The 19790-nt window shown below is 46.4% G+C and overlaps 1 protein-coding gene across 1 annotated transcript in view; it reads left to right on the plus strand.

Moving 5' to 3' along the window:
• Positions 1 to 1472: 1472 nt before the first annotated feature.
• TMEM51 (transmembrane protein 51) overlaps positions 1473 to 19790 on the plus strand; it is an 81504-nt gene continuing 63186 nt past the window's right edge. Inside the window, exon 1 of the mRNA XM_007532953.3 lies at positions 1473 to 1640. The gene's annotated coding sequence lies outside the window, so the exon portion shown is untranslated. The remainder of the gene's footprint in view (positions 1641 to 19790) is intronic.

Genomic DNA, 19790 nt, shown 5'->3' on the forward strand with positions numbered 1-19790 from the left:
ACTGTGGGCTTTTCTCAGGGTTTACACTTCAAAGGGTCGGACATTCAAGCGAGAAAGGAACTCTGGCCTTGACCTCTATTGGAATTCCAAACAATCTTCTTTTTTTTTGGAGCTCTGGCTGAGACCAGCCTACTCTGGAAGTCTGGCCAAAGCAGCCTGGCTCTAGGGCAAAACTCCAGGTAGTGGGGGTGGAAGAGGCAGGGCCACAGATAAGAAACACACTGGCCCGAGGGGCCTGGCTCACCCCACCCTCCCCTGAGCCAGGCCACTGGGGCTCTGAACTGAGCCAGGTCACCAGCCCAGAGAATTGCCAGCAGGTGCTGAAATGGGAATGTCTTCTCTGCAAAGTTAGGAGAGAACCCCCATCCTGTACCAGGGCGCAGGTAGCCAGAATAGTTTCTGTTCAGGCTGGGCCCCACATGTGCAACCCAGAAGGCGTCCCGGGCACCCCGGAGTGGGTGGGGATCTGGGCTGAGGGCAAGAGCTGACTAGCTTTTTAAAAAATGTGCTTCCTCTTTCCGTCCTTCCCTCCGCCCATCAGTCACCTGGCAGGGCACTAGCCCTGGGAGTTGCGGGCAAGTGGGGATCCCCCTGGGCGGGGATCTTGCTGGGTCAGCAGCAAGTGAAGAGGGAGGGAGGTGGCTGTCTCCCCACAATGGGGACCGGGCGAAGGGTGGGCAGTATAGGGGCCAGGTGAGTGTCTGGCCAGGTGAAAGCTTTGCAGGAGTGCAATTGGAGCAATCAAGGGTGGAGGGGGGGAGTCCTGCAATGCCACCCTAGTCCAACTCAGCTCCTGGATCAGGGGCTAGGCAGCATAATGGTTAAGCAAAGAGACTCTCTTGTCTGAAGCTCTGACAACCCAGTCTAGTCACCTGCACCAACATAAACCAGAGCTGAGCAGTGCTGGGGGGTTGGGGAGGATGGGGTGGGGTCTCATGTGATGGTGCATCTGGCTGAGTTCACATAGGGGGGAAAGCTTTGTGAGTGTTGAAGCATGGTTGTGTGAGTGTTGTCTGTCCCTCTCTTTATCCCGCTTGCCTCCCGATACCTGGCTGCCTCTTTCCAATAAATAAAGATTAAAAAAAAGATTTTAAAAGCATGAGAAAGCTATCACTCAGAGTCAGAAGTTGGAAAACAAGAACAGATGGGAGAACACTAAGCAGAACTAGGGCTGGAGTTGATGTAATGCACCAAGGTAAAGATCCTCAGGGTGAGGGAGGTTGAATTCAGGTCCCGGAACATGATGGCAGAGGAGGACCTAGTGGGGGTTGAACTATTGCAATTTACTGTTGACTGTAAACCATTAATCTCCCAATAAAGAAATTAAAAATTAAAAAAAATCCTGGATGTGCAACTCGGCGCCCAGTTCTTTGGTGGGGGAGTGTCAGGGCTCTGACCCCACCCTGCCTCCAGAACTCAGGGACCCCTCCCCGCACTGCCCAGCCCGTAGTGCGCCCCGACTCTGGGAGGCTGGGAGGCTGGGAGGCCGGCTGGGTGGGGAGTGTGGGCGGTGGGCGGTGCCACCCTGCGCGGGAGGCGGCTCCAGCCTGCGCCCGGCCGGCCGCGCTTCCAGCCCAGAGAGGAGCCGGGGAAGCGGCTTACGGAGCCCCCAGTCTCCCCGCCGAGTTGCTGCTGCCCGGGTGAGTGCGCGCCACTTTCCGCGGGGCCCGGGAAGGGCAGATAGTGGTGGTGGGGGGGGTATCGGGGGGAGGACATCTGGGTCTGTCTGTCCGTCTGTCCGAGAACTTCCTACTGGGGGCTGTGCCTCCTGGAGGACTCTGTCTTCACCGCTGCAGCCGCGACAACCGGGTACGGGACACCCCGGTCACTTAGCCTGGTGGGGGGGTGGGAGAGGAGAGCGGCCTCTGAACCCCCTGTTGGCAGGCACGGCCCCCATCCTCCAGGTGGGTCTCGAACCCTTGGCTCAGGAGGAATGGCCCACAGATACTGTCAGAGGGTAACTTGCCAGCAGGTCTGGGGATTTTAGCCGCCGGAGCCCCCCCCCCCCCCCCGCCCCAACTTCTTTCTGGAAGTTAGGGCTTCTTAGGAATTTTGATTTGGTGTGTGCATGTGCATGTGTGTATGTGCGTGTGTGTGTGCGTATGTATGTGTGTGTGCGTGTGTATGTGTGTGTACGTGTGTATGTGTGCGCGTCTGTGTGTGTGTGCGTGTGTGTGTGTGCGCGTCTGTGTGTGCGTGTGTATGTGCGTCTGTGTGTATGCGTGTGTATGTGCGTGTGTGTGTGCGTCTGTGTGTGTGCGTGTGTGTGTGCGTGTGTATGTGTGCGCGTCTGTGTGTGTGCGTGTGTGTGTATGTGTGTGTGCGTGTGTGTGTGCGTGTGTGCGCGTGTGTATGTATGTGTGTGTGTGTGTGTGTTTCATGGCTTGGGAGAAGCGAGGAGGAGTAAGGAAGAAAGGAGCCAAGTAGCAAAGACGATGCCATCAAGCTGGGCGGTGGGGACACCGCAGCGAGAATTCGGGGTTCAGACCTGCACCTGCGTCTGCGTGAGGACGAGGGGTGGCCTGTGACCTAGGTGCGTCCAGTCTGATGTGGAGGGATGGCCCTTTGTGGAGAATTCTCAACCAAGGGGCTGGAAACCAGGAAACCAGGAAACCTGGACCTCAGCATGGTTTCCTGGGGCACACCCCCACAGCTTGCGCACCCCACCCTCAGTCTCCATCCCCATGGCCGCTCTGGGGACCAGGGTGGGGGTGGGGGTCGCACCCACGCGGGTGGTCCAGACCTGGAGCGCGGTGGCTGTTTCGGGAGCTGGTAGGAGGGGCGGAGATGGGCGGAGATGGGCGGGGTCCTGGCAGCCTGAGAATTACTCTCTAGGGCTGGCCTCTGACTTGCATTTTGAATTTAACTTCTTCTTTTTTAAAATGCTTTCTTTATTATTGGATAGAGACAGAGAGAAACTGAGAGGGGTGGGGGAGATAGAAGAGAGAGACGCCTGCAGCCCTGCTTCACCACTCCTGAAGCCTTCCCCCTGCAGGTGGGGACTAGGGGGCTTGAACATGGGTCCTTGGGCACCGTAAACCAGGTGCACCACCACCTGGCTTCTTGAGTTTAACTTCTTTTTTTTTTTTTAAATGTATTTCTTGTATTATCTTTATGTATATATTGGATAGAGACAGCCAGAAATCCAGAGGGGAGGGGGAAATAGAGGGGGAGAGAGGCAGAAAGACACTAACCTGCAAAACTATTTCACCACTTGGAAAGCTTTCCCACAGCAGGTGGGGACTGGGAGCTCGAACCTAGGGTCTTGAGCATTATAACCTGAGTGCTTAACCAGGTGCGCTACCGCCTGGCTCCTTGAGTTTAGCATCTTTTTTTTTTTTTTTTTTTGAGTTTAGCATCTTTACTGAAAGGTTGACTCCGGGACCTGTGAATGGCTTTCACACTTTTCAGGAGAATCCTGGTCCTAACCGACAGGACCAAGCGCAGCTGGGGAGGCAGAGCCTATCCCTCCTGTTTTCAATAATCAGCTTGTGGGGGCGCGGTGTGTGTGTGTGGGGGGGTGTACAATCAGACACGCAGTTCTGTTGCTCTCCCGTTTCTCCTCCTCCACCTCCCATCCCCGGCTCCCTGAGGTCCTGAGTTGATTGTGGTCAGCTCTGTGGAGGGCTTTTTAAGAATCGTACAGAGCTGCCTCTCTAGGGACCCAGGGCCCTAGGAACTCCAGGGAGACCTCAACCTAGTGAGAAAGCAAGAGGCCATAACTGACAAGTGTCTCAGATAGCTGGTGGCAATGTCAAGGCCCTCCACTGACTGGCTGTGTGGTCCACAGTGGCCAGGCTTTCACATCGCTAAGCTTTGGTTTCTTCATCTGGCAAATGGGTATGTTACAGAGCTTATGGGAGACCAGGAGAAAGAAAATGACTCAAGGGGGCGGGGCATCTAGGGAGAGATCCTGTGAAGAAACATGGTGTGGGTGGGGGTGGGGGCTGCATCAGCGGTGACTGGATAGCAGAGTTCTGGCCTTGCATGTGTAAGGCCCTGGGTTGGACCCCTGGCACTGCAGGAGGGTACCAAGGACAGAAGGAATGGTGCAGCATGGATAGTTGGGGAAGGTGCCATGCTTTCTCTGTCTCCATCTCTCTCTCTCTGTGTGTCTCTCTCTCTCTCTCGTCTCTCATGCATCTAAAAAAATAAACTAAAACAAATTAGATTGAGAAGTCATCTCGGGGGTAGAGTAAATGCATCAGATCTTGAGTTCTATCTCCAGCATCACCTTAAGAAAAAAAATGTTGAAGAGGGTTCCGTCTTTGATAGAACACACTCCTTGGTATGTGGGAGGTCTTACATTCTCTCTTCCCAGCACTGCATTCAAATAAGAAAAGACAAAATCAAATAGGACACCTTTCTCTCTCTTTTTCCTTCCCTCCAACTCTTCCTCTCTCTCACACACACTAAGAAAGAAGAAAGGGGAAGAAAGGAATGTTGGAGTATTAAACAGTGAACTGGTAGTCAGTGCCTCCTGGGGCTAGGAGAAGAACGGGGCAGATATAAGTCAGCAGCGGCCTGGAGGTAGACGTGTCTACAAGGCCAGCAAGAGATCCAAGGTACTCAGGGAGTGGGAGGTGTGTTTGTGGAAAGTGAGGAAAGTGAACCGGGTGGATCGGACAGAGTAGGCCAGGACTAAGTCATTGCAGGTGGGACTTTATCATGTAGGCATCTTGCTAATTGTCTTCCACCAGTCAGGCAGTGTTGGGGTCTATGGTATGGGTCACCCAACAAGAGAGGCAGAAATTGCCCCCAGGGTAGTTCCTGGCCACTGAGCACTCACTCCATGTGGCGGAGGGCCCCTCCTGATACACTCTCCTGGGTCTCCATCCTAGGAGCACTGCCCTCCATAGGCTTGTGACATTCAATGACTGGATGACTATCACAGTCTGCTTTTTGTTTTCTTTTTTTTTTATTTTATTTTTTCAGAGAATGAAGATTTAATTAAACTTGAAAGACAGTATAGGCTATTTCCAGAGGTGAGATAGGGTGAAGAAAAGATGACAGAAAATAGCCTATTATTTTTAATAGTGATTTAACTGGACTTTACAAGAAAAGGAAGGTTCCACTCCAGTTTCTTAGTAAGGGAAGTAACTTGCTCCTGTTGTCCATTGGGAAGATAATTTGGGGGGGGGGGAGGTGAGCGAGCAGTGGCACATTCGATTAAGTGCACATACTACTAAGTGCAAGGACCTGCTCAAGGATCTGGGTTCAAGCCCTTAGCTCCTCACCTGCAGGGGGGACGCTTCCCAAGCAGTGAAGCGGGTCTACAGGTGTCGATTTAACTCTCTCCTGCTCTTTCTCCCCCCTCCTCGCTCAATGTCCCTCTGTCCTAGCCGATAAAATGGAAAAAATGGCCACAGGAGCAGTGGATTTGTAGTGCAAGCACCAAGCCCTAGGGGTAACCCTGGAGGGGAAAACAAAAAAAAAAAAAAGGAAGATAATTCTGGTACTAAAGGTTCGACCGAGTTTGAAAAGTGAAGGCAGGCTTGTGGGGTTGGTGAGGGTGACGGGAATGAGAGAGAGGGCTGACTTCGGGCACCATATGGCAGACAGGGTAGCATATGGCTTCAACATAGGTTTAACCGTAGGTCAAAGGTAAGCCTAGTGGGTCCAGTGTAAGATCCCTACTGCCAGTCCTGTCTCCTCCCAGGGAAGGGAATGAATGCCGGGGGGAGGGGGGTGAGGACTCCCCTCCACCTCCCATTGCCATCTCTAGCTTGCCAGCCCTCTGGCATGAAGGTTCACAGGCCTAGGAATTTCTGTGTCTGTGAGGAGTGCCAGGGCCAGAGTCAGAACCAGTAGCCTGTGGGGGCTACTGTCTTGACAGGTCTCTGTGCAGGCAGACGGGCTTCTCTCCCTCTGTGGGGCCAGCGAGTCACCCTTTACAACTCTAGGGCTCCTCTGGAGAGATGGTATAATGGTTCTGAAAAAAAAAAAATCTTTTTTAAAAATTTTTATTTGTAAAAAGGAGACATTGACAAAAACCATAGGATAAGAGGGGTACAACTCCACACAATTCCCATCACCAGAACTCCGTATCCCATCCCCTCCCCTGATAGCTTTCCTATTCTTTATCCCTCTGGGAATATGGACCCAGGGTCATTATGGGATGCAGAAGGTGGAAGGTCTGGCTTCTGTAATTGCTTCCCTGCTGAACATGAACGTAGACAGGTTGATCCATACTCCCAGCCTGCCTCTCTCTTTCCTTAGTGTGGCGGGGCTCTGGAGAAGTGGGGCTCCAGGACACATTGGTGGGGTTGTCTGCCCAGGGAAGTCCGATTGGCATCATCTTAGCATCTGGAACCTGGTGGCTGAAAGAAGAGTTAGCATGTAAAGACAAACAAACTGTTGACTAATCATGAATTTTAATGCCTGAGGCTCTGAGTTGCCAAGATCAATTCCCAGCACTACTGTAAGTCAGAGCTGAGCTGTGCCCTGGTCCCCTCCCCTCACTATATATGTATATCTTTCATGAAAGTAAGTAAGTAGTAAAAAGAAGAAGAAGAGAACACTAAGGTTGAGAAGGACTGCAGTGTAGGGAGCTCTGCAGCAGAATTGCTCTTCCTTAACATAAAGGTGAAATTCAAGGGACTGAGAAGAGTTTTCTCAAAACTCCAACTGCCAGGACACTTTCAAACATCCCTGTCCCTTCTGACTGGCAACACAGTGGCTGGCTTTTTCTTTTTCTTTTGTGGGGTCTGCTGTGGAGCCTGGAACAGACCTTCTTGGCAATTGCCAGCTGGAAGAGTGTCCTTCTCTACGTGAGAATTTCCCTTTGCTTGGAAGCTGGGGGCCTTCATCTGCCACAGGAGGAACCTAGAAGGTAGAGCAGACTATTCTCACTTGACAAATAGACAAGGGAAGAAAACAGTTTCACTCAGATGTAGAGTATAGAGAATAAATTGAACATATGAGTGTAGGGGAGGAAAAAAGTCACCCTCTATGCATCCAAGACTGGGAAAATGATGGTGGTTATCTCTGGGGGTGGAGGTGGGGACACAGACCTTTGGTGACAGGAGTAGTGAAAAAAAAAAGAAAAAGATGATACTGGGAGTCGGGTGGTAGCGCAGCGGGTTAAGCACAGCTGGTTAAGCGCAGGTGGTGCAAAGCGCAAGGACCGGCACAAGGACCCCGGTTCGAGCCCCCGGCTCCCCACCTGCAGGGGGGTCGCTTCACAAGCCGTGAAGCAGGTCTGCAGGTGTCTGTCTTTCACTCCCCTTCTCTGTCTTCCCCTCCTCTCTCCATTTCTCTCTGTCCTATCCAACAACAATGACAACAGTAATAACTATAACAGTAAAACAACAAGGGCAACAAAAGGGAATAAATTTTTAAAAAGTAATAAATTTACTTTTACTATAAATCATTACTCAATAAAGCCCTAAAGTAAAAAACTCAATTAAAAAGGAGACAAAGAAGGGAAGCTGAAGTCTAACTCTATCAGGACCCAGAGAGAGAAGAGCAAAAAAAAGAGGCCAAATATAGACAGATTGTTGTAGAAATAATAATTAGCCCATATCTGTGACCTTGGAAGAACTCTGGTAGCTTCCAATGGGTGGACTGGGGTCCAGAACTGTGGTAGTGGGAATACTGCAGAGTTAAACCTCTGTTATCTTGTATTGTTATAAATCCATATTAAATCACTAATAAAATTTTAAAAAATAAACCAAGAGAAAGAAAGAAATTCCCCCCGGGGACAGACAAAGTGGGTAAGCTGCAGGGTCGGAGCCTGAACTCAGACTTCCCGACTCCTCTGGGATCTTCCTGAACCCAGGAGTCCTTGCCCACCTTCGGGACACGGAGACTTAGGTCAGGTCCCAGGTCAGCTCACAGATGATGATTCCTCTGCCCCTCATCCTTGCAGATCACATCACAGAGTCCTAGAATCTTGTTCTTCACTTGTTCCAGCTTCATCTGACTTTTTTTTATCCCCCTCCCTTCACCTGGGTTGAGTCCCCAATGAACCAGCTATCCTCTCGGGCACTGTAGCTCCCTGGCAAACAGTTCACTTGTTTGGTTTTCCGACTTCAGACCAGACTGCCTGGCCCTTCTCAAACAAGCCCCCCAAACACTGATTAGTCTCTATGGGTCTCAGGCTGATTCTCAACATTTCCTGCCCCTGAGTCTCAGAAAGTATCTCAAATGTTTGGGCTGGCCAGGCCTTCTAACTAAGTGGGGTTGTTTGTTTGTTAATATCTTATGTACTTTTTATTTTAATGAGAGACACAGAGAAAGACAGGAAGGGAGTCAATGACAAGGGCACTGCTCAGCTCTGATTTATGTTGGTGCTGGGGACTAAATCAGAGATCTCAGAGCCTCAGGCATGAGAATCTTTTGCAAAACCATTATGTTAGTTCCCCAGCCTGTAACTAGGATCGTTTATTCTGGCTGAGCAGCTTAAAGCCTCTGGTTCTCTCATGCCCTAGGTTTAAGGGACATAGCAGCCCTGGGGCCTAAATCCTGGTCCCTGGACCTCTTGGGGTGGCAGAGCCAGGAGAGAATGCAGTCGTTGGGAAATTTCATGTGCTTATTTTTATTTTTTTGCAGGTGGGGGAAACTGAAGCCAGAGGGAGGGGAGAGAAGGGCTTAGTGCTTGATTGTAGTTGGGGCTAGAATCCAAGTCTCCTGATTTTGTCTTGAATGATTTTGAGGAGTGACCTTAGGGAAAATAAATAACTAAATAAATAAGCAAACATACAAAAAAAAAAAAAAAGATAGAGCCTCCGGTCCCCACCTGCAGGGGGAAAGCTTCACAAGTGGTGAAGCAGGGCTGCAGGTGTCTCTCTGTCTCTCTCCCTCTGTATCTCTCCCTTCCCTCTTGATTTCTGACTCTCTATCCAATAAATAAGAAGATCTTACCAAGAAAAGGAATACTTATTCCTTTTTACAAGCTACTTTCATCCTTCTGTAAGGCCGGGTATTAAGGGACCTCCCTCCCTGTAACAGAAAGGTCTGAATCTTGAGCCCACCCCCTCCCCCCACCCCTGGACAAGGTGCACTTGTAAGTGACAAGTGACATACACTTCTGGAGTGACATTTTCAGGTCCTGCCCAAACTGGCAAGCATGCCAGGGATTAAGCATTTACCACTCACTCCAGGACCCACCCTCTGTAATGCATCTGCGGGTGGGCAGGCTTTTAAAGTTCTCCAGATTATAAAGTCCATATTCACTGGAAGAAACTTAGAAGGAAAACAGAGCAGCATGCTGGCCACCACTGTCAATATCATGGTATTTTATTCAACTTTCCTTGTTGATTTGTTTGCCTGTTAGGCTGTTTTATTATTATTAATCATTATTAGTGACTTAAAAAATGATCAACCAGATTGTGGGATAAGAGGGGTACAATTCCATATAGTTCCCACCACCAGAGTTCCATATCCCACCATCCCTTCCATTGGAAGCTTTCCTATTCTTCATCCCTCTGGGAGTCTGGACCAAAGATATTTATGGAGGGCAGAAGGTGAGAGTTCTGGCTTCTATTATTGCTTCTTTGCTGGACATGAGTGTTGGCAGGTCAATCCATACCTCAAGCCTATCTCTATCTTTCCCTAGTGGGGCAGGACTCTGGAGAGGTGGGGTTCTAGGACACACTGGTGAAGTCCTCTGTCCAGGGAAGTCAGGTTGGCGTCATGGTAGCATCTGCAACTTGGTGGCCAAAAATATTAAGTAGAACAAATTGTTTAATAATCAGGAACCAAAAGGTAAGAATAGAGCAGATGAGATTTGAGGTCTTCATGTTGGAAGAAGCTAGGAAGTCTATCTACATTCCAGGAGAGCTAAGGCTTTACTATTTTCTGCTTGAGCTTGACAGCTGATATGCAGTCTGGGAAGATGATATCAGAGCTTGCTGTTTTTGTTTGTCTGTTTGTTTGTTTAATTATTTAAATTTTGTATCATCTTTATTATTGGATAGAGACTGTCAGAAATTGAGAGGGTAGGGGAGATATATATATAGAGAGAGAGAGAGACAGAGACACCTGTAGCACTGCTTCACCCACTCACAAAACTTTCCTCCTGCAGGTGGGGACTGGGGTCTCAAACCTGGGTCCTTGCACTTTGGAATATGTGCACTTAACCAGGTACGCCACCACCTGGCCCCGCGTGGTTTTTCAGCTCATCATTGTGTTTTCTCCCCAGATGAGGATGTTTTTTTCCCCCACTCTGTTCTCTCTGCTGGCCGCATAAGCTTCCACCATCTGACAACTGTAAGTTAGCACGGGAGGCTGGCTCCTGTGTCAGCTCCCTCAGAACTCTCCTTGGCCAAATCCAGTAATGCCGTGCAAATTAGTCCTCCCTGACTTCCCAGGCACCGAGGTGCTTGGTGCTTGGTGCTTGGTGGAAAGGGCTATGTTTATGGACTCTCAAGCAAAAACCCAGTGGAGAAAGTCAGCCTTACGAGTGAGATAGGTGGGACCCAAGATTACACAAAGTGAGCGAGAGGAAGCTGTTTCCCCTCTGACTGCTTGCAGTGTTGGTTTTTATCAGGGTCAATTACTCCTGCCCCAAGTCCCCACCCCTTGCACTAGGGCTCTTAGGGATTAGATGTTAAGGTGGCAGGGCAGGTTCCTCACGAACTCAGACTTGACTTTGAGTCCTGCCTTTTGAGAAGCATTTGTTTCTATGACTGTTGTATGATTTACATTGGGTAGTTCTCCCCCGCCGAGAGAATTAGATCAGTCCAGTTAGTTTCGCGGGCCTGCTTGGCCCCGCCCTGAAGGAACCCCTCCAGAGTTCCAGAGTTGGGGAGTTCCTGAGTTCCAGAGTAAGAGAGAGTGCTTGCGCCACCGCAAAGAGACAGCAGAGCTCTGTTTGGTGATTAGTTTGTCTTAGTTTATGAATCGTTGTTCCTGAATAAAGAAATACAGCTTCCCTGCCCAGCCGTTGTCTCCGCGTCTCTGTTACCCGCCCGTGAAGCTAGCCTGGCCAGTTAGAGCTTCCGAATTTTTAACAACATATGACAAAGATACACGGAGAACATTTGTAAGGGCACCTCATAACAGTTCTGGTCCAGACTCCCAATGGGGGAGAAGTGATAGGAGAAAGAGGACAAGAGGGCTCTGAACTCCAGCTCCATCAGGACCCAGAGAGAGAAGAGGGAAAAGAGAGGGACATTTGGATGGAGTAATAAGGTTAGGTGTAGTTTGGAGAGGAAGAGAAGATGGGACCTTAAAAAAATAAAAGTAATTAAAAAGGGCAATTATATACAAATACAGACAGACAGTTGTAGATGTACTAATTAACCTATATCTGTAACCTTAGGAGAACTTCTGTAGCTTCCAGTGGAGGGAATGGGGACACAGAGCCCTGGTGGTGGGAACAGTGCAGACTTGTACCCCTGTTATCTTGGAACTTTGTAAATCAATAGTAAATCACTCATACAATTTAAAAATGTATTTATTTTTTTTCTGGTGGCTCCGTGCCCTCATACAGATAAATGAGACGAAAGTTTCCCTAAATAACACTTCTTGTAACCAGAGAGACAGTCTGCTTTCTAATCAACTTTTTTTTTCCTGTTTTACTTCTTCATTTTTTTATGTATCCAGAAGAAAACAACTTAACTGTTTTAAAATACACTAATCAGTCAGTGTTCACCGTCTATAAACATTAGCCTGGAGAACCCCCAGATCACTTCCAATGTTGACAATTTGTATGAGCAAACCAAGCAGTGATTTTCGTCAGAGGACCCTGGTCCCAAGGAGGTCAACTAACCCCTGGCTCATCTGAGGCCTTCACAAATTCATTCTCTTTCCCTCTCTCACATTCCCCCCACCCCTTTCTCTCTCTCAACCTCTTTATTCCTTTCTTTTTCTTTCTTTCTTATTAGTGATATACTATTGATTTATAAAATTACATGTCAACAGGGTTATAATTCTATACTGTTCCCACCACCAGAGTTCTGAATCCCCAGTCCCTTCATTTGAAGCTACAGCAGTTCTCTCTTTAAAAAAAATTTTTTAAATTATCTTTATTTATTGGATAGAGACAGCCAGAAATCAAGAGGGTGATAGAGAGGAAGAGAGACAGAGAGACACCTGCAGCCCTACTTTACCACTCGCAAAGCTTTCCCCCTACAGGTGGGGACCAGGGGCTCGAACCTGGGTCCTTGTGCATTGTAACGTGTGATCAACCAGGTGCGCCACCACTGGCCCTGAGCAGTTCTCTTAAGGTCACAGGTATGAGCTATTTCTACAACTATCTGTCTACATTTGTATATATCTTCCCCCCCCCCCCCCGTTGTTTTTTGCGGGCTATGTTGTTTTCGCCAGGCTGGCTTCACGGGCGGGTAACAGACGACCAGGGACTCATGGTTGAGCTGTAGGCTCTTTATTCATGCAGGACGCAGCACAATCTAAGACGAGCTAAGTTAAACTCAAAATACAGTACCGTAAAACTCACAATGCTGTCTTTATATATACTTGCCAAGTAAGGTTGAAACAGGATGTGACATAGAGAGGGTGGAGAGAAAAGTGACTGGTGAAAATCAGAGTGTGACAAAGAGGGGGCAGATTAGGCGAGAATCCTATCACTGAACCACAAATGCCCTGGAGGGAGGGTGGAACTTGTTAACAGTGGTTATGTAAATAGAATGAAGTGGTTATGTAAATAGAATAGTGTTAAGCAGGGGGGATTTAAACCAAATGAAACAGAAGGGGTCTCATGCATACCAACACCCCCCCCCTTTATTTTCCTATGGTTCCCATCATTTCTCTTTCTTTCCAAATCACACCTATACCTATTACCACTTCCAAGTGTCCCTCCCTTTTTTCTCTTCTCTCTCTGGGTCCTGATGGAGTTCAGAGCCCTCTGGTCATCCCCTAACATTTCTTCCTCACTGGAAGTATGGATCAAAATTATTTTTTAAATCTATTTTATCTATGTATCAATATCTATCTATCTGGTCTAGTCTATGTTTTTTTTAAATTTTTTATTTATAAAATGGAAACACCAACAAGACCATAGCATGAGAGTTATACAGTTCCATACAATTCCCACCACCAGAGCTCCATATCCCATCCCCTCCCCTGATAGCTTTCTTATTCTTCATCCCTCTGGGAGTATGGACCCAGGATCATTATGGGGTGCAGAAGGTGGAAGGTCTGGCTTCTGTAATTGCTTCCCCACTAAACATGGGCATTGACAGGTCAATCCATACTCCCATCCTGTCTCTCTCTTTCCCTAGTGGGGCAGGGCTCTGGGGAAGCAGGGTTCCAGGACATATTGGTGGGGTTGTCTGTCCAGGGAAGTCTGGTTGGCATCTGGAATCTGGTGGCTGAAAAAGAGTTAAGATAAAAAGAAGAACAAATTGTTGACTAATCAGGAACCTAAAGGCAAGAATACTGCAGATGAAGATTTGGGGTCTCCTTTTTGGAAGAAGCTAGTAGGTCTATTTTACGTATATCCCAAGGGGCCCATGACTTTACTAGTTTTTGCCTGAGCCTGACCTCTGACATGCAGGTGGACCCAAGTTATTATCTGGGGAGATGATGTCATGGCTGAGAAAAGGGCTAGAAAGCGGAATCAGGGAAGAGAGTAGTTCCCAAATATGGGAAAAGTGTATAAATATTGTTGACTGTAAACCCCATCGATTTGATCTGGGGCTCCTATTCAGCTTAGGAGCCTATGTGACCTCTGCAGCCCTTAGGTCTGAGCTCACATTCTGGGGTCACGGGTAGGAATGTTCCAGTTGCACCAATTTCAGGACCCATCTTCCTCAGGTAGAGTATGTTATCCAACCTCCTTCCCTCTAGAGAATGGAACATTCTCTACCATTGTTGACCCACATGGAAGGCAAGGTCTTATGGAGGCCCACAAGGGAGGTCCATTATGTGTTCCTGATGGAGATGCCCAGTGACAGTGGCAAGAGGGATCTGTTAGAGGTCTTGGCCCATCATGTCTGTGTGGGAATCCCAGGACTCCCTGACTAGGGCCCCAGGGGATGGGGTGGCCTGGTAATGACTAACGAATCATCATTAATGTATGCTAGTCTCTTGTCCTTATTCAGTTTTTGTAGTCCTTACTTTGTCTGACAAGGCTAGCTTTGGAGTGATTGAGTGAAGTGTAATAGGAAGTAGGTGAGGAGGGTATCTAGGTCTAAGTAGAAACTTTCATTAGGTACTTTAAGGTGTCTTTTTAGGTCTTTCTACTTCTTTGCTTCATTTATTGACTCACTGCAGACTGTTGTGTACTTTTGCTTTCAGGTATATATTTTGCCCTAATTTATGGATACATGTGAACGTATGCCCCATCTTATGGACCCTGGTCTATATCTAGGTTTTGGAGCTTTGTTAGGAGGTGAACCACCCGAAATGAAATTAAGGAGAGGTCTCACCTAAGTAAGGAGGCTGAAGGGTTGACATTCCACATCTGACGTTTCTGGATACAGTCTGAAGTGCAGCACGCCGAGTGGTACTTGTGTTGATTGGGCTGGGATCAGCAGAAGCAGTATCAGTCCGTATGAATTGAGAGGAAAGTGAGCCCCACCCTAGAGGTTCTGGACTGGGAGAAATATAGGCTCTATTGAGGAAGGTTCCTGTTATCTTAGCGTTTAAGAAAGCAATAAATAGTTATTGCTATAATAACTATTTATTAATAACTATTTATTTATTATTTGGCAATTGGGTTGAAAATCCCATTGTTAGGATTTGCTGTATCATACATGACCTCACCATAATTTATGTCCTTTGATGCTATTTATATATAGCTGTGTCTTATAAAGTAACACCACCGGTTGCTTCTGTTCTCCCTAAGCTTTTAGGGGAGTCAATATTTCAAAGAACACGTCATTACTAGAAATGTATTAACAATTCGAGCCCACTGTTAGAATTCAATCTAATTACCCATTTGAAGTCTTAAGTGCTTAGATTGAAGGAACATATACTCAGAGCTATGGTCTATGCACCAAAAAGTTTGAGATAGTCAATCAATTTTTCCCTCTTATATTAATTAAATAGTGATTTATGAGACTACTGGTTAATGGGAGTGTACATCAACACCATTCCTACCACCCAAATCAGTGTCATCTCCCCTCCCCACCCCCCGGAGAAGCTGAACATCTACCCTCCCCCTCCACCCAGAAGTTTTTACTTTGATGCCCTACTTCAATGGATAAAAAAAAAAAAAAAAAAAAAAAACTTGGGGGTGGTGGTGGAGCAGAAGGTGGAAGGTCTGGCTTCTATAATGGCTTCTCGGCTGCACATGGGCATTGGCAGGTGGATCCACACCCCCAGCCTGTCTCTGCCAGATACATTTCTAATTGCAATGGTAAGAAACTCAGACAGCCCTGCTCTGGTCCACTGCTTTTTGTACTGTGACCCTGGGAAATTTGGGCTCCTTGGATGGGCCCCAGAAACAACTCAGGGGTTTGCTGGAACACAGCTGAGTCGTGGAAAGCAGGGCCAGCTGGAAGGGAACTGCTTACAGATGTTCCAAATGTCAGGGGCTCGACTGATCCCTTTTTAAAGATATCTGCAACTTTTAAAAATAAAAACAGCAAGCCGGGAATTTCTGTTGCCTACCCATCTCCATCACAGAAAATACCAATCGGGGCCCTTGCTGCACAGGGGAGGTGGGGCAGGTGGGCTCTCAGGCTTCATGAGGGTCTCCTGACACACTAAGGCCTCCTCAAATGCAGAGTTAGCCACGGCTGATAGAGAAACACCTTGCAGCCCGGAGCCTTCCCCCTGGCCCAAAGGCCTACGCTATTTCATGCTCTAGGAGTGAATGTTAATCATCAAGTCTGCCTCTATCTCGTTTATATTTGTCTCAGTGCGCAGAACATTACCTTGATTATTGCCAGATCTCAAGCCCATCAGAGGGCTGGGGAGACAGCAGAGTGCTTATGCAAAAAGACTTTATGCCTGAGGCACTGAAGGTCCCAGGTTTAATTCATAGCACCACCCAAAGGCAGAGCTGAGCAGTGATCTGGTTTCTCTCTTTAACCATTTTCAAAAAAATTTTTTTTTCCAAAAACAGCATTTTTGAAGTGAGAATGCTTGAACTCTCTCTACAGCTGAAGTGTCCTGATGGGAGCGGGGGAGGGGGGGGTTTGTCCACAAAGGAGACACAGGCCTGCCTGCTCTGGTGGAATTTACTGCCTTACCAGGTGAGGCAAAGAGGGGTCAGAAAATTCAGAAGCCAGGAATAGCAAGGCCGTCAGGATTCCTCGCTGTTTGCTCGCTGCCTGCACGTCTAGGCTGGGCCAAGCTCTGCTTTCCAGTGACTGGTCTCTTGAGTTCAGACCAGTTTACCTCTCCAGACCCATTCCTGGTGCTCCAACCCCTTCCTGGCTTCCCTTCTCCCCTTCTCCCCCTCCTCCTCTCCCTCCTTATCCTCCTTTTCCTTCTCTTCCTCCTCCTCTTTCCAGATCCTTCCTCCTCTCTCCTCTCCTCTCTCTCCTCCTTCTCCTTCCTCCTTTATCTCGTCTCCCTCCACCCATTCAAGTGAAGCCTTTCTTTTTATACCTCTCTCTCTCTCTCTGAGAAGATACTTGGGATGATTTCAATGCTCTTGAATTTATTGATGCTGTCTTTGTGGCCTAACATGTGGTCTATCCTTGAGTATGTGTTATGTGGATTTGAAAAGAAGGTGTATTCCAGTTTTTTTGGGTGAAGGACTCTGAAAATGTCCAAGAGGTCTAGTCTGTCAATCTCTTCATTCAATTCTCTTGTATCTTTATTGGTTCTCTGCTTTGTTGATCTGTCTAAGTGTGAGAGTGGGGTATTGAAGTCTCCCACTATTATTGTATTACTATTGATGTATTTTTGAAATTCTTTCAGTAAGTGCTTGACGTATTTAGATGGTCCCTCATTGGGTGCATAGATGTTAATAATTGTTAAGTCTTCTTGGCTGATTGATCCTCTAATCATTATGTAATGTCCTTGCCTATCTTTTATTACTTTATTTAATTTAAAATCTATCGTGTCTGAGATGAGAATGGCTGTTCGTGCCCTTTTTTGTGGACCGTTAGCCTGTATGATAGTTTTCCATCCTTTCACTTTAAGTCTGTGTTTATCTTGTTGTGACAGATGGGATTCTTGCAAGCAGCATATGGTTGGGTTATGTTTTCTGATCCATCCCCCCACCCTGTGCCTTTTGATGGGTGAGTTTAAGCCATTGACATTTATTAATATTATGGATTTAATGTATTGTAGTGCCATTGTTCAAAAAAAAATTTTTTTTTGTTTGCTCTGATATATTGCAAGTATTATAGTGATGTTCTTGTTTATAAGAGGTCTTTTAGAACCTCTTTCAGGGCTGGCTTGGTGATGGTTGCCTCCTTTAACTGTTGTTTATCTAAGAAGGTTTTGATCCCTCCATCTAGTTTGAATGAAAGCCTAGCAGGATATATTATCCTTGGTTGAAACCCTTTTTCATTCAGGGCTCGATAGATATCTTGCCACTCCCTTCTGGCTTTTAGAGTTTGAGTGGAGAAGTCTGCAGATAATCTTATGGGTTTTCCCCTTGTATGTGACTTTTTGTTTCTCTCTTGCAGCCTTTAGGATCCTTTCTTTATCCTTACTTCTTCTCACTGTGACTATGATGTGTCTTGATGTCTTCAGGTCTGGGTTGATTCTGTTTGGTACTCTCTGGGCCTCTTGAACCTTGATATCCTTTCTGTTATTCAGGTCTGGGAAGTTTTCTTGTATTATTTCCTCTAGAATGTTTTCTTCCCCTTCCTCTCTTTCTTCCTCTGGCAGGCCAATTATACGAATGTTACTTCTTTTGAGATCATCCCATATGTCTCTGTTGTTGTTTTCAGTGTCTCTCAATCTCTTTTTAAGCTCTTTCACCTCTTTCTTAGTTTTCTCTAACTCATCCTCTGTCTGACTAATTCTGTTTTCTGCTTCTGTTAGTCTGCTTTCCCTTGCCTCAGCTTCTTTCTTCATTACAGCTATTTCAGCTTTCAGTTCTCTAATTGTCTCAAGATAATCAGTATTTTCCTTGGGGGTCTCAACTGTTGTTTCCCTAATACTGCCATTCCTTTCCTCCAATGTTGTTTTCATTTCTGTGATTAATAAGTTTATTATTGCTTGCATACTTTTCTTATCTATGGTTACTTCTGACTGATTTGTGGTTTCTTCTGGGCTCTTGTCTTCATTCATTGGGGTAGCAGTTTTATTTGTTTTTAATCTACCCATTTTTTTTTTATTTATGTGTTTCTCTCTTTTTTTATGCTCTGTTGTTCCTCAGTTGTTGTGTCTTGAGTACAAGCAACACTGTACTAAATACCTTTATGACAATTGCACTCACCAACCTCAGGAATTACAGTAGCAACTGAAGCAAGTATTGAAGCAGTTTAATCGTTACCAGTTAGCCAAACAATTTCTCCAGTCCGTGAAAAAATAGTAACCAAATCCCAGTGTAGAAGAAAGAGAAAAGAAAGAAGGGATAGCAAGAATAGACAGTTATGCAAATCTACTACCCACTGTATATTCTAGGGGTAACAAGAGGGGAAAGGGAACTAGAGCAGTGATACACACATAGAGAGTCCACTCTGAGTCAGATTTCTTCCCCAAAATAATTCACAAATTCAGAAAGGCAAAGAAGGAAGAAGTGTATGACAAGATAAAAAATTAAAAAAAAGAAAGAAGAGACAAGAGAGAGATAAGGGAAAAGATAAGAAAAAGCTCTGTAATTAAAGAGCAGTGCAAGGAAAGGTTTTTTTTATTACTTTATTTTTAATTTAATTTAATTTAATTTTTTTGATTAGCTAGGAGGGGAAGGAAGGGGAGAGTCTGTAGAGGAGATAGGATTAAGGAGACAAGTTCCTCCCACAATAGACAAGATGCCCACTACCCTAGCACTGAAATATATGCTAAGAGTTAATTCTGATCAACCTAAAGGGGGGAAGATATATGCCTTTATATAATATTAATAGTAAAATAGAGCAGGGTAAAAAAAAATAAAATAAAACCCTGTCCCAGATTACCTCAAACCTTGTGATCAGAGGCAGCTGATTGTTAAGAATGAGAAAAAAAAAAAAAAACCTCAGGACTAGACAAGGATAGCTGAAATAGACAGTTATGCAAATCTACTATCCACTGTATATTCTAGGGTGGCTAAAGGAGGAAGGGAAGTTGACCAGAGACACTCGCAGTGAGAGTCCACACGGAGTCAGAATTCTTCCCCAAAATAATTCCCAAACGTGTATCAGTGAATTCAAAAAAGCACACTGTTTGGTGGTGTGGGGGCTGGGGGCTGTGGCTTTGGAAGCTGTAGGATTAAGGAAGAAAGGATGACAAGAATGAGAAAAAGGAAAAAAAAAGAAAGAGAGAGAGAGAAAAAAAAGAAAAAGATAAGAAAAAGAACAGTCATAAAAGAGCAGTGAAAGGAGAGGGTTTTTTTTAATGTATTTATTTCTAATTATTTAATTAGCTATGCGGGGTGAGGTGGGAGGGGGTTGGCTACTTAGAAAGAAAAAAAGCCAGAGGTTTCAGAAGGGTATAGACTTAGAATGAATGATACTCCCTGATGGGACAGGAATTTGGTAAAGAAAGAAGCTCCTAGCAGGGGAGCCTGCTAGGAGCTGGTCCCCAGGGACTGGTTATGGGGGGGGGGTATGCTTAAAAATTAAAAGGAAAAAAAAATTTTCCCCTTTTTTCCTACTCTAATTCTTAACCCAAATTAAGTTATAGTCACCTCCTTGGTGTCACCACTAGGACCCCTTATTGACTGGCCTACTAAAGGCAGAAAATCCTGCCGTTTCCAGGAGATGTGGTCAGAGCTCAAGCCACTAGCAGCTTCTCAGTCCGCCATCTTCCGGGAACCCTTCACCTCTCTCTCT

Source organism: Erinaceus europaeus, chromosome 11 (assembly GCF_950295315.1).
Source record: "Erinaceus europaeus chromosome 11, mEriEur2.1, whole genome shotgun sequence".
Taxonomy (NCBI): domain Eukaryota; kingdom Metazoa; phylum Chordata; class Mammalia; order Eulipotyphla; family Erinaceidae; genus Erinaceus; species Erinaceus europaeus.